The sequence below is a fragment of the Bombina bombina genome, chromosome 1 (genome assembly GCF_027579735.1).
Source record: "Bombina bombina isolate aBomBom1 chromosome 1, aBomBom1.pri, whole genome shotgun sequence".
Taxonomy (NCBI): domain Eukaryota; kingdom Metazoa; phylum Chordata; class Amphibia; order Anura; family Bombinatoridae; genus Bombina; species Bombina bombina.
This window is the reverse complement of record NC_069499.1, coordinates 1,214,838,822-1,214,855,179: the sequence shown is the minus strand read 5'-3', so window position 1 is coordinate 1,214,855,179 and position 16,358 is coordinate 1,214,838,822.

The following is a 16,358-nucleotide window of genomic DNA, read 5'->3' as shown; positions in this document are numbered from 1 at the left end:
CACAACATATAAATATATATGTATATAAGCATATACACACAACACATAATAATATATATGTATATAAGCATGTACACACATTAACACATAAATATATATATATATATATATATAAGCATATACACACAACACATAAATATATATGTATATAAGCATATACACACATTAACACATAAATATATATGTATATAAGCATATACACACATTAACACATAAATATATATGTATATAAGCATATACACACAACACATACATATATATATGTATAAAAGCATATACACACAACACATAAATATATATGTATATAAGCATATACACACATTAACACATAAATATATATGTATATAAGCATATACACACAACACATACATATATATATGTATAAAAGCATATACACACAACACATAAATATATATGTATATAAGCATATACACACATTAACACATAAATATATATGTATATAAGCATATACACACATTAACACATAAATATATATGTATATAAGCATATACACACATTAACACATAAATATATATGTATAAAAGCATATCCACACATTAACACATAAATATATATGTATATAAGCATATACACACATTAACACATAAATATATAATTGTATATAAGCATATCCACACATTAACACATAAATATATATGTATATAAGCATATACACACATTAACACATAAATATACATGTATATAAACATATACACACATTAACACATAAATATATATGTATATAAACATATACACACATTAACACATAAATATATATGTATATAAGCATATACACACATTAACACATAAATATATATGTATATAAGCATATACACACATTAACACATAAATATATATGTATATAAGCATATACACACATTAACACATAAATATATATGTATATAAGCATATACACACATTAACACATACATATATATGTATATAAGCATATACACACATTAACACATAAATATATAATTGTATACACACATTAACACATAAATATATATATATATATATATATATATATATATATATAAGCATATACACACATTAACACATAAATATATATGTATATAAGCATATACACACATTAACACATACATATATATATATATATATATATATATATATATATATATATATATATATAAGCATATACACACATTAACACATAAATATATATATAAGCATATACACACATTAACACATAAATATATATTTATATAAGCATATACACACATTCACACATACATATATATGTATATAAGCATATACACACATTAACACATAAATATATATGTATATAAGCATATACACACATCACACATAAATATATATGTATATAAGCATATACATACATTAACACATAAATATATATGTATATAAGCATAAACACACATTAACACATAAATATATATGTATATACGCATTTACATACATTAACACATAAATATATATGTATATAAGCATATACACACATTAACACATACATATATATGTATATAAGCATATACACACATTAACACATAAATATATATGTAAATAAGCATATACACACATTAACACATAAATATATATGTATATAAGCATATACACACATAACACATAAATATATATGTATATAAGCATATACACACATTAACACATACATATATATATATATATATATATATATATATATATATATATAAGCATATACACACATTAACACATAAATATATATGTATATAAGCATATACACACATTAACACATACATATATATGTATATAAGCATATACACACATTAACACATAAATATATATGTAAATAAGCATATACACACATTAACACATAAATATATATGTATATAAGCATATACACACATAACACATAAATATATATGTATATAAGCATATACATACATTAACACATAAATATATGTGTATATAAGCATAAACACACATTAACACATAAATATATATGTATATAAGCATATACATACATTAACACATAAATATATATGTATATAAGCATATACACACATTAACACATAAATATATATGTAAAAAAGCATATACACACATTAACACATAAATATATATGTATATAAGCATATACACACATAACACATAAATATATATGTATATAAGCATATACATACATTAACACATAAATATATATGTATATAAGCATAAACACACATTAACACATAAATATATATGTATATAAGCATATACACACATTAACACATACATATATATGTATATAAGCATATACACACATTAACACATACATATATATGTATATAAGCATATACACACATTAACACATAAATATATATGTATATAAGCATATACACACATTAACACATAAATATATATGTATATAAGCATATACACACATTAACACATAAATATATATGTATATAAGCATATACACACATTAACACATAAATATATATGTATATAAGCATATACACACATTAACACATAAATATATATGTATATAAGCATATACACACATTAACACATACATATATATGTATATAAGCATATACACACATTAACACATACATATATATGTATATAAGCATATACACACATTAACACATAAATATATATTTATATAAGCATATATACACATTAACACATAAATATATATGTATATAAGCATATACACACATTAACACATACATATATATGTATATAAGCATATACACACATTAACACATAAAAATATATGTATATAAGCATATACACACATTAACACATACATATATATGTATATAAGCATATACACACATTAACACATACATATATGTATATAAGCATGTACACATTAATACATAAATATATATGTATATAAGCATATACACACATTAACACATACATATATATGTATATAAGCATATACACACATTAACACATACATATATATGTATATAAGCATATACACACATTAACACATACATATATATGTATATAAGCATATACACACATTAACACATAAATATATATGTATATAAGCATATACACACATTAACACATACATATATATGTATATAAGCATATACACACATTAACACATAAATATATATGTATATAAGCATATACACACATTAACACATAAATATATATATATATATATATATATATATATATATATATATATATATATATATATATATATATATATAAAAGCATATACACACATTAACACATAAATATATATGTATATAAGCATATACACACATTAACACATACATATATATGTATATAAGCATATACACACATTAACACATACATATATATGTATATAAGCATATAAACACATTAACACATACATATATATGTATATAAGCATATACACACATTAACACATAAATATATATGTATATAAGCATATACACACATTAACACATAAATATATGTGTATATAAGCATATACACACATTAACACATAAATATATATGTATATAAGCATATACACACATTAACACATACATATATATGTATATAAGCATATAAACACATTAACACATACATATATATGTATATAAGCATATACACACATTAACACATAAATATATATGTATATAAGCATATACACACATTAACACATAAATATATGTGTATATAAGCATAAACACACATTAACACATAAATATATATGTATATAAGCATATACACACATTAACACATACATATATATGTATATAAGCATATGTGTTAATGTGTGTATATGCTTATATACATATATTATATGTATATAAGCATATACACACATTAACACATACATATATATGTATATAAGCATATACACACATTAACACATACATATATATGTATATAAGCATATACACACATTAACACATACATATATATGTATATAAGCATATAAACACATTAACACATACATATATATGTATATAAGCATATACACACATTAACACATAAATATATATGTATATAAGCATATACACACATTAACACATAAATATATGTGTATATAAGCATATACACACATTAACACATAAATATATATGTATATAAGCATATACACACATTAACACATACATATATATGTATATAAGCATATGTGTTAATGTGTGTATATGCTTATATACATATATTATATGTATATAAGCATATACACACATTAACACATACATATATATGTATATAAGCATATACACACATTAACACATACATATATATGTATATAAGCATATACACACATTAACACATAAATATATATGTATATAAGCATATACACACATTAACACATAAATATATATATATATATATATATATATATATATATATATAAAAGCATATACACACATTAACACATAAATATATATGTATATAAGCATATACACACATTAACACATACATATATATGTATATAAGCATATACACACATTAACACATACATATATATGTATATAAGCATATAAACACATTAACACATACATATATATGTATATAAGCATATACACACATTAACACATAAATATATATGTATATAAGCATATACACACATTAACACATAAATATATGTGTATATAAGCATATACACACATTAACACATAAATATATATGTATATAAGCATATACACACATTAACACATACATATATATGTATATAAGCATATACACACATTAACACATAAATATATATGTATATAAGCATATACACACATTAACACATAAATATATATGTATATAAGCATATACACACATTAACACATAAATATATTTGTATATAAGCATAAACACACATTAACACATAAATATATATGTATATAAGCATATACACACATTAACACATACATATATATGTATATAAGCATATACACACAACACATAAATATATATGTATATAAGCATATACACACATTAACACATAAATATATATGTAAATAAGCATATACACACATTAACACATAAATATATATGTATATAAGCATATACACACATTAACACATACATATATATGTATATAAGCATATACACACATTAACACATAAATATATATGTATATAAGCATATACACACATTAACACATAAATATATATGTATATAAGCATATACACACATTAACACATAAATATATATGTATATAAGCATAAACACACATTAACACATAAATATATATGTGTATAAGCATATACACACATTAACACATACATATATATGTATATAAGCATATACACACAACACATAAATATATATGTATATAAGCATATACACACATTAACACATAAATATATATGTATATAAGCATATACACACATTAACACATAAATATATATGTATATAAGTATATACACACATTAACACATACATATATATGTATATAAGCATATACACACATTAACACATAAATATATATGTATATAAGCATATACACACATTAACACATAAATATATATGTATATAAGCATATACACACATTAACACATACATATATATGTATATAAGCATATACACACATTAACACATAAATATATATGTATATTAAGCATATACACACATTAACACATAAATATATATGTATATAAGCATATACACACATTAACACATACATATATATGTATATAAGCATATACACACATTAACACATAAATATATATGTATATAAGCATATACACTCATTAACACATAAATATATATGTATAGAAGCATATACACACATTAACACATAAATATATATGTATATAAGCATATACACATTAACATATACATATATATATATATATGTATATAAGCATATACATACATTAACACATAAATATATATGTATATAAGCATATACACACATTAATACATAAATATATATGCATATAAGCATATACACACATTAACACATAAATATATATGTAAATAAGCATATACACACATTAACACATAAATATATATGTATATAAGCATATACACACATTAACACATACATATATATGTATATAAGCATATACACACATTAACACATAAATATATATGTATATAAGCATATACACACATTAACACATACATATATATGTATAGAAGCATATACACACATTAACACATAAATATATATGTATATAAGCATATACACACATTAACACATAAATATATATGTATATAAGCATATACACACATTAACACATACATATATATGTATATAAGCATATACACACATTAACACATAAATATATATGTATATAAGCATATACAGACATTAACACATACATATATATGTATATAAGCATATACACACATTAACAGATAAATATATATGTATAGAAGCATATACACACATTAACACATAAATATATATGTATATAAGCATATACACACATTAATACATACATATATATGTATATAAGCATATACACACATTAACACATAAATATATATGTATATAAACATATACACACATTAACACATAAATATATATGTATATAAGCATATACACACATTAACACATAAATATATATGTATATAAGCATATACACACATTAACACATACATATATATGTATATAAGCATATACACACATTAACACATAAATATATATGTATATAAGCATATACACACATTAACACATACATATATATGTATATAAGCATATACACACATTAACACATACACATATATATGTATTTAAACATATACACACATTAACACATACATATATATGTATATAAGCATATACACACATTAACACATACACATATATATGTATATAAACATATACACACATTAACACATACATATATATGTATATAAGCATATACACACATTAACACATAAATATATATGTATATAAGCATATACACACATTAACACATAAATATATATATATATATATATATATATATATATATAAAAGCATATACACACATTAACACACACACATATATATGTATATAAACATATACACACATTAACACATAAATATATATGTATATAAGCATATACACACATTAACACATACATATATATGTATATAAGCATATACACACATTAACACATACATATATATGTATATAAGCATATACACACATTAACACATACACATATATGTATATAAGCATATACACACATTAACACATAAATATATATGTATATAAGCATATACATTCAACACATAAATATATATATATATATATAAGCATATACACACATTAACACATAAATATATATGTATATAAGCATATACACACATTAACACATAAATATATATGTATATAAGCATATACACACATTAACACATAAATATATATTTATATAAGCATATATACACATTAACACATAAATATATATGTATATAAACATATACACACATTAACACATAAATATATATGTATATAAACATATACACACATTAACACATAAATATATATGTATATAAACATATACACACATTAACACATAAATATATATGTAAATAAGCATATACACACATTAACACATACACATATATATGTATATAAACATATACACACATTAACACATAAATATATATGTAAATAAGCATATACACACATTAACACATAAATATATATGTATATAAGCATATGCACACATTAACACATAAATATATATGTAAATAAGCATATACACACATTAACACATACATATATATGTATATAAGCATATACAGACATTAACACATACATATATATGTATATAAGCATATACACACATTAACACATAAATATATATGTATAGAAGCATATACACACATTAACACATAAATATATATGTATATAAGCATATACACACATTAACACATACATATATATGTATATAAGCATATACACACATTAACACATAAATATATATGTATATAAATATATACACACATTAACACATAAATATATATGTATATAAGCATATACACACATTAACACATAAATATATATGTATATAAGCATATACACACATTAACACATACATATATATGTATATAAGCATATACACACACATTAACACATAAATATATATGTATATAAGCATATACACACATTAACACATACATATATATGTATATAAGCATATACACACATTAACACATACACATATATATGTATTTAAACATATACACACATTAACACATAAATATATATGTATATAAGCATATACACACATTAACACATAAATATATATGTATATAAGCATATACACACATTAACACATACATATATATGTATATAAGCATATACACACATTACACATAAATATATATGTATATAAGCATATACACACATTAACACATACATATATATGTATATAAGCATATACACACATTAACACATACACATATATATGTATATAAACATATACACACATTAACACATAAATATATATGTAAATAAGCATATACACACATTAACACATAAATATATATGTATATAAGCATATACACACATTAACACATAAATATATATGTAAATAAGCATATACACACATTAACACATACATATATATGTATATAATTATATACAGACATTAACACATACATATATATGTATATAAGCATATACACACATTAACACATAAATATATATGTATATAAGCATATACACACATTAACCACATAAATATATATTTATATAAGCATATATACACATTAACACATAAATATATATGTATATAAACATATACACACATTAACACATAAATATATATGTATATAAACATATACACACATTAACACATAAATATATATGTATATAAACATATACACACATTAACACATAAATATATATGTAAATAAGCATATACACACATTAACACATACACATATATATGTATATAAACATATACACACATTAACACATAAATATAATATGTAAATAAGCATATACACACATAACACATAATTATATATGTATATAAGCATATGCACACATTAACACATAAATATATATGTAAATAAGCATATACACACATTAACACATACATATATATGTATATAAGCATATACAGACATTAACACATACATATATATGTATATAAGCATATACACCCATTAACACATAAATATATATGTATAGAAGCATATACACACATTAACACATAAATATATATGTATATAAGCATATACACACATTAACACATACATATATATGTATATAAGCATATACACACATTAACACATAAATATATATGTATATAAATATATACACACATTAACACATAAATATATATGTATATAAGCATATACACACATTAACACATACATATATATGTATATAAGCATATACACACATAACACATACATATATATGTATATAAGCATATACACACACATTAACACATAAATATATATGTATATAAGCATATACACACATTAACACATACATATATATGTATATAAGCATATACACACATTAACACATACATATATATGTATATAAGCATATACACACATTAACACATAAATATATATGTATACTAAGCATATACACACATTAACACATAAATATATATATATATATATATATATAATATATATATATAAATATATATATATAATATATATATATATAAAAGCATATACACACATTAACACATAAATATATATGTATATAAGCATATACACACATTAACACATACATATATATGTATATAAGCATATACACACATTAACACATACATATATATGTATATAAGCATATACACACATTAACACATACACATATATGTATATAAGCATATACACACATTAACACATAAATATATATGTATATAAGCATATACATTCAACACATAAATATATATATATATATATATAAGCATATACACACATTAACACATAAATATATATGTATATAAGCATATACACACATTAACACATAAATATATATGTATATAAGCATATACACACATTAACACATAAATATATATTTATATAAGCATATATACACATTAACACATAAATATATATGTATATAAACATATACACACATTAACACATAAATATATATGTATATAAACATATACACACATTAACACATAAATATATATGTATATAAACATATACACACATTAACACATAAATATATATGTAAATAAGCATATACACACATTAACACATACACATATATATGTATATAAACATATACACACATTAACACATAAATATATATGTAAATAAGCATATACACACATTAACACATAAATATATATGTATATAAGCATATACACACATTAACACATACATATATATGTATATAAGCATATACAGACATTAACACATACATATATATGTATATAAGCATATACACACATTAACACATAAATATATATGTATAGAAGCATATACACACATTAACACATAAATATATATGTATATAAGCATATACACACATTAACACATACATATATATGTATATAAGCATATACACACATTAACACATAAATATATATGTATATAAATATATACACACATTAACACATAAATATATATGTATATAAGCATATACACACATTAACACATAAATATATATGTATATAAGCATATACACACATTAACACATACATATATATGTATATAAGCATATACACACACATTAACACATAAATATATATGTATATAAGCATATACACACATTAACACATACATATATATGTATATAAGCATATACACACATTAACACATAAACATATATATGTATTTAAACATATACACACATTAACACATAAATATATATGTATATAAGCATATACACACATTAACACATAAATTTATATGTATATAAGCATATACACACATTAACACATACATATATATGTATATAAGCATATACACACATTAACACATAAATATATATGTATATAAGCATATACACACATTAACACATACATATATATGTATATAAGCATATACACACATTAACACATACACATATATATGTATTTAAACATATACACACATTAACACATACATATATATGTATATAAGCATATACACACATTAACACATACACATATATATGTATATAAACATATACACACATTAACACATAAATATATATGTATATAAGCATATACACACATTAACACATAAATATATATGTATATAAGCATATACACACATTAACACATACATATATATGTATATAAGCATATACACACATTAACACATACACATATATGTATATAAGCATATACACACATTAACACATAAATATATATGTATATAAGCATATACATTCAACACATAAATATATATATATATATATATATAAGCATATACACACATTAACACATAAATATATATGTATATAAGCAGATACACACATTAACACATAAATATATATGTATATAAGCATATACACACATTAACACATAAATATATATTTATATAAGCATATATACACATTAACACATAAATATATATGTATATAAACATATACACACATTAACACATAAATATATATGTATATAAACATATACACACATTAACACATAAATATATATATGTATATAAACATATACACACATTAACACATAAATATATATGTAAATAAGCATATACACACATTAACACATACACATATATATGTATATAAACATATACACACATTAACACATAAATATATATGTAAATAAGCATATACACACATTAACACATAAATATATATGTATATAAGCATATACACACATTAACACATAAATATATATGTAAATAAGCATATACACACATTAACACATACATATATATGTATATAAGCATATACACACATTAACACATAAATATATATGTATATAAGCATATACACACATAACACATAAATATATATGTATATAAGTCATATACACACCATTAACACATACATATATATATATATAAGCATATACACACATTAACACATAAATATATATGTATATAAGCTATACACACATTAACACATACATATATATGTATATAAGCATATACACACATTAACACATACATATATATGTATATAAGCATATACACACATTAACACATAAATATATATGTATATAAGCATATACACACATTAACACATAAATATATATATATATATATATATATATATATATATATATATATATATATATATATATATATATAAAAGCATATACACACATTAACACATAAATATATATGTATATAAGCATATACACACATTAACACATACATATATATGTATATAAGCATATACACACATTAACACATACATATATATGTATATAAGCATATAAACACATTAACACATACATATATATGTATATAAGCATATACACACATTAACACATAAATATATGTATATAAGCATATACACACATTAACACATAAATATATATGTATATAAGCATATACACACATTAAACACATAAATATATATGTATATAAGCATATACACACATTAACACATACATATATATGTATATAAGCATATACACACAGTAACACATAAATATATATGTATATAAGCATATACACACATTAACACATAAATATATATGTATATAAGCATATACACACATTAACACATAAATATATTTGTATATAAGCATAAACACACATTAACACATAAATATATATGTATATAAGCATATACACACATTAACACATAAATATATATGTATATAAGCATATACACACATTAACACATAAATATATATATATATATATATATATATATATATATATATATATATATATATATATTATATATATATATATAAGCATATACACACATTAACACATAAATATATATGTATATAAGCATATACACACATTAACACATACATATATATGTATATAAGCATTATACACACATTAACACATACATATATATGTATATAAGCATATAAAACACATTAACACATACATATATATGTATATAAGCATATACACACATTAACACATAAATATATATGTATATAAGCATATACACACATTAACACATAAATATATATGTATATAAGCATATACACACATTAACACATAAATATATATGTATATAAGCATATACACACATTAACACATACATATATATGTATATAAGCATATACACACATTAACACATAAATATATATGTATGTAAGCATATACACACATTAACACATAAATATATATGTATATAAGCATATACACACATTAACACATAAATATATTTGTATATAAGCATAAACACACATTAACACATAAATATATATGTATATAAGCATATACACACATTAACACATACATATATATGTATATAAGCATATACACACAACACATAAATAAATATGTATATAAGCATATACACACATTAACACACACATTAACACATAAATATATATGTATATAAGCATATACACACATTAACACATACATATATATGTATATAAGCATATACACACATTAACACATAAATATATATGTATATAAGCATATACACACATTAACACATAAATATATATGTATATAAGCATATACACCACATTAACACATAAATATATATGTATATAAGGCATAAACACACATTAACACATAAATATATATGTGTATAAGCATATACACACATTAACACATACATATATATGTATATAAGCATATACACACAACACATAAATATATATGTATATAAGCATATACACACATTAACACATAAATATATATGTTATATAAGCATATACACACATTAACACATAAATATATATGTATATAAGTTATATACACACATTAACACATACATATATATGTATATAAGCATATACACACATTAACACATAAATATATATGTATATATGCATATACACACATTAACACCATAAATATATATGTATATAAGCATATACACACATTAACACATACATATATATGTATATAAGCATATACACACATTAACACATAAATATATATGTATATAAGCAATATACACACATTAACACATAAATATATATGTATATAAGCATATACACACATTAACACATACATATATATGTAATATAAGCATATACACACATTAACACATAAATATATATGTATATAAGCATATACACTCATTAACACATAAATATATATGTATAGAAGCATATACACACATTAACACATAAATATATATGTATATAAGCATATACACACATTAACATATACAATATATATGTATATAAGCATATACATACATTAACACATAAATTGATACACACATTAATACATAAATATATATGTATATAAGCATATACACACATTAACACATAAATATATATGTAAATAAGCATATACACACATTAACACATAAATATATATGTATATAAGCATATACACACATTAACACATACATATATATGTATATAAGCATATACACACATTAACACATAAATATATATGTATATAAGCATATACACACATTAACACATACATATATATGTATAGAAGCATATACACACATTAACACATAAATATATATGTATATAAGCATATACACACATTAACACATAAATATATATGTATATAAGCATATACACACATTAACACATACATATATATGTATACAAGCATATACACACATTAACACATAAATATATATGTATATAAGCATATACAGACATTAACACATACATATATATGTATATAAGCATATACACACATTAACACATAAATATATATGTATAGAAGCATATACACACATTAACACATAAATATATATGTATATAAGCATATACACACATTAACACATACATATATATGTATATAAGCATATACACACATTAACACATAAATATATATGTATATAAATATATACACACATTAACACATAAATATATATGTATATAAGCATATACACACATTAACACATAAATATATATGTATAGAAGCATATACACACATTAACACATAAATATATATGTATATAAACATATACACACATTAACACATACATATATATGTATATAAGCATATACACACATTAACACATACACATATATATGTATATAAACATATACACACATTAACACATAAATATATATGTATATAAGCATATACACACATTAACACATAAATATATATATGTATATAAGCATATACACACATTAACACATACATATATATGTATATAAGCATATACACACATTAACACATACACATATATGTATATAAGCATATACACACATTAACACATAAATATATATGTATATAAGCATATACACACATTAACACATAAATATATATATGTATATAAGCATATACACACATTAACACATACATATATATGTATATAAGCATATACACACATTAACACATACACATATATGTATAAAAGCATATACACACATTAACACATAAATATATATGTATATAAACATATACACACATTAACACATAAATATATATGGAAATAAGCATATACACACATTAACACATACACATATATATGTATATAAACATATACACACATTAACACATAAATATATATGTAAATAAGCATATACACACATTAACACATAAATATATATGTATATAAGCATATACACACATTAACACATAAATATATATGTAAATAAGCATATACACACATTAACACATACATATATATGTATATAAGCATATACACACATTAACACATAAATATATATGTATATAAGCATATACACACATAACACATAAATATATATGTATATAAGCATATACACACATTAATACATAAATATATATGTATATAAACATATACACACATTAACACATAAATATATATTTACAGGTAACGAACATATAGACAGCTATTTTAAGGCACTTTTTTTTTTCTAACACCACACACTCCACAGTTTAAGTCTTCATAATTGTTTCTTGCAGTTATTTTTTTTTAAAAAATCAAAATGCTACATTTTTTTCAACAAACTACACTACACTGTATTTTGGGGGCAATTGGGACACGTTTTGAAAATTAACTAGAGGTCTGATCTCTGGTTAATTTTCGGAGTGCTAATTGCTAATAAATAAATTAGTTCTCCACTTGTAACCTAGCACTTAACCTTTTACAGTATTGTATAATACTTTGATTTTACATTCTAACTAAAACTATCGGCCAACAGTTTTATGGAATATTATTTATGTTTTAAACACTACATTTATAATCAGTTACTATCAGTCTTAAGCATAACATTACAGAGGCTTTTTTTTTTTTTTTACTCTCCAAAATGTTCTCTTATATTACAGTTCATAAATGGAAAACATGTTATAAACGCTAAAATTCATGTTTCGGGAATACAAAAAATAGTGTGTGATGTATCTGAAAAACAAACATAACCACTAATATAAGCTGCATGAAAGAACACTGAGTAAAAAGGTTTTGTGTCACACAAGTTAAATCGTGTTCTAGCTGAGAGCACTTAGGATGCAAGCATTTCCTACAATACAA